The following is a 4,029-nucleotide window of genomic DNA, read 5'->3' as shown; positions in this document are numbered from 1 at the left end:
GAAAAATTTCCTTACTATGAATATAAACACATGGGAAAATATAGTGATACAAAAATTTCATAGTGTTATAACAAATAAAATTCTGGCTTGAAAAGATTGTCTAAATGACCTAATTTTGCTAGTCATGGATTTGATCATAAATTCAAGGACTTTGAGTTAGCAAATTCCAATCTGAAGTGGCTGATACTGCCCCGTCAGGATACTTTGGTAAACAGTTAAAGAGGACCTGTAGAGGTCAATAAGATCAAGTCTCTCTTGCTTTGTCTCAAGTTAGTTCAGAAGACATTTTTTGTCTGGAATCAATATTATGTCCGTAACTGAGATTGATGTTACCTTTGCAGTTGTTAGTTATCTATAAAATACTCAAAACAGAAGGATCTAGAATAGTACCAATGTCTTTAAAATTTTCTGTAAAGATCCAGTGAAGGTGAACTTGTAGGTGCTTTTATTAAAACCCAGAGTGTACTCATAGAATGGTCACCAATGAACATATGTTGTGACATGAATCAGATCTATGTTATGTGGAAACAAGCTAATTTATTAATTACAAATATTGCCATGACTCAATGTACAGAAAATTAAATGTAATTTTAAAGTCATTCATACAGTACAGTAAAGAAGTACTCATACTCATTAAGTTTGAAAATTTTCTCCAGGAGTAACAGAAGTCTAGTAGATCTTCCTTTATGGCCACAATTACATGATGATCATTTTAATGTATGGCAAATCTGCAAGAATAATAAAGAAATATCAGTCACTTATAGACAAAATAACCAACTCAGACAAAACATAGAGTATTTTTGTAAACTAGCAAGTACTTTTACCTGAATGTGTAAAAGAATGAAAGCTGTTAAAATGGAATAGAAAGTAAGAAACAATTGGAGAAGAATATTTAACTCATTTAGTGAGTACAAATTTTTATTAAATATTGAAATAAAATTGTATATATAAGTATATAAGTATAAAATATGTCTTATTTAAAGATATATTATGAGAAATATAGTACAAATTTATGTAAATGAGTATATTATTTTCAGAGCTAGAAGTCAGTAGATACTATTTAAGTTGATGAATACAATGAAAAAAATTATATTGGTCAACATTATTTAGCTCTTTCTTTACACTGAGCAATGATCTACTCTCCTTTAGTATTAAATTACTTAGCATTGACAAAACCCCAATGATATAGACATTTATTTTCATAAAATGGATATAAAATTATGGCATATGAATGTATATTTAAACATTCATATTATATATAAACACAGATATTATATGTGCTAATATATAATATGTGTTATATACAATTGCATGGTTTAATGTATCCTCTATATATTATATATAATTTATGTATATAGTATATATGTATGCATACACACACTATATGTATATGTATATGTATATGTATATGTATATGTATATGTATATGTATATGTATATGTATATGTATATGTATATGTATATGTATATGTATATGTAAATACATACATATATGTATATACATATACACACATACAGGATTATAAGGCAAGACAATGGTGTCTGGATGGATGAGAGATTTCTCTGGTATTTGAGGCCTTATTCAAAGAGAGTACTATCAGAGGAAGGGAGAGTAACAGCTGGAACAGGACAGGGAAGGCTATTGGATGGTATAACATCAAAGAACAATTATCTACATGTATAAAATTTTCACAATAATAATAGAAGAATTAACAATAAAAATAAATGGGTACACAAATAATAGAAGCACAATAGGAATAGATAATATCAGCCAAGGAACAGAACTAAAATATAGGAAGAGTATAAGTTTAGTGTTTAAATTGGATGCTATATACTAAAAAAATATTGTCCCATAGTATCTTAAATATTATGGTCTTTGAAGTAGAGTGGTAAAAACTAAAGTTGAAAAAGTTGCTTTTAGTATTATACCAACAGTTGAAGGTGGTATAATAGCGAGAAGAATATATGAATGCATATAATAAGGAATTATTCAGCACAAAATTACAGGCAGATCAATTCTCTATTTTTTAAAGGGAAGAGTAGGTTAAATTGGTTTGAGTATAAGGGCAAAAGTTACGGTTGGTGTACGGAAGTGAAAGAAATACAGGATTCAGCATCAAGGAAAGAATGAACAGGTGGGACTCACTAATGATGATGAAGCTCATGACTAAATATGGGGAAGCACATATAGACGATGGCTAATCCCATATTGGTATGCAGCAAAAGAGATTCCTGCCTGCAATTGTATTGGAATGTGGCATCTTCATTTTTCCCCAAACCTGAGGATTAGCTTTCTTGTCCTCACAGAAATTTCCAAATGTATATGAGAACTAATTTGAATCAGAAGTAGTAACTGAAAAGTCACCTCATGCAAGTCAAAAATGTCTAAAGAAAATCAATCAGATTAAGAAATTCCTGAAAAAAGAAACTTAACATCTACTACAGAGAAAAAAGAGTGATCTTCAGTATTAGAATCTTTACATTACATTCTTATCTTCTAATGAGTAAATAGTCCACACTGAATATGGACAATAACAACCTCACAACAGTAACTGAATTCATTCTTATGGGCTTTACTGACCATCCAGAGTGGGAGGTTCCTCTTTTCCTGGTATTTCTCTGCTTCTATCTGGTCACCATCTTGGGGAACTTGGGCATGGTCATTCTTATCCAGATGGATGTCCAGCTTCGAACCCCAATGTATTTCTTCCTGAGTCATCTCTCTGTAATGGATGCCTGCTACACCAGTGTCATCACCCCTCAGATCCTGGCCATGCTGGCCATAGGTAAAACAGTCATCTCTTATAATCATTGTGCTGCCCAGTTCTTTTTTTTCACCTTCTGTGCAAGTACAGAATGTTTCCTGTTGGCAGTGATGTCCTATGATCGCTATGTTGCTATTAGCAATCCTCTACTCTACACTGTGGCCATGAGTCCTAGAAAATGCTGGAGTTTGGTACTGGGAGCCTATGTATGTGGATTATCTGGGTCCATTCAAAGAACCACATGTACCTTCTCTCTCTCCTTCTGTAAAGATAATAAGATCAACTTCTTCTTTTGTGACCTTCCACCCCTGCTGAAGCTGGCCTGCAGTGACACAACAAATGCTGAGATTATAATTGTTTTGTTTGGGAACTTTGTCATCTTGGTGAATGCTTTAATCATACTCACTTCCTACCTGCTTATCATCAAAACAGTCATGAGGATAAAGTCTTCAGGTGGCAGAAGTAAAACTTTCTCCACATGTGTCTCCCACCTCACTGCTGTGGCTCTTTTTTTTTGGGACCCTCACCTTCATGTATATAAGAAGTGGTTCAGGGAAATCACCAGAGGAAGATAAAATCGTTTCTGTCTTCTATACTGTGATTATCCCTATGTTGAACCCTCTTATCTACAGCTTGAGAAATAAAGATGTCAAAGCAGCTTTCAGAAAGCTTACTAGCAGGCTACAGGTGTCATAGAGTATATAAAATTGAGTGAGATGACCTCTCCATTATCAGTTTTGTATGCATATCTTTCATATTTGGATTGATAGCAGTAATATATTTATGAGTTACCCATGAACAGAGAGAATGCTGTCAAGTTGCTCCAGGAAAGAAGAGTTATAAATTATGTACTCAGCAACTGAAGTACATTTTTTTCTGTCTTTGTTTCTTAGAGCTCTTTAATACCATCACATAGAGGAGGTTTAAGGGATCTTCTAATTTCTGGTACAATTTCCATCTTGTCTTTGTTGCTACATATATTACTGTATTTCAAGTGTCAAATATTAAATTTTAGGACTTCTGTGAATTGAGTTAATTTGAATCTTTTGTTTCTTTTTCATATATAAAGGACATAATAAGTCTTCCTTCTTTGTTATTGTATTGTCTTTCTTAATGCTGAGGCCTGATTGAAAGACTTTACAAACTGTCTTGTTAACTCACTTATTTCTGCTTTCTTTATTCATATGTTGATGTCTCTGTAATGGACATGGGCATCTTACCTGTGAGAAATTATCTACAATGGCCAATTCTGGCTTCAGAGGGG

At 32.8% G+C, this 4,029-nt stretch overlaps 1 pseudogene; it reads left to right on the top strand.

The window, feature by feature from the left end:
* The first annotated feature begins 2,524 nt into the window (after positions 1-2,524).
* On the top strand, positions 2,525-3,461 carry LOC110334034 (annotated as a pseudogene).
* The last annotated feature ends 568 nt before the right edge of the window (positions 3,462-4,029 follow it).

This window comes from Mus pahari, chromosome 1 (genome assembly GCF_900095145.1).
Source record: "Mus pahari chromosome 1, PAHARI_EIJ_v1.1, whole genome shotgun sequence".
NCBI classification, from domain to species: Eukaryota; Metazoa; Chordata; class Mammalia; order Rodentia; family Muridae; genus Mus; species Mus pahari.
This window is presented reverse-complemented; position numbering and strand designations above follow the sequence as displayed.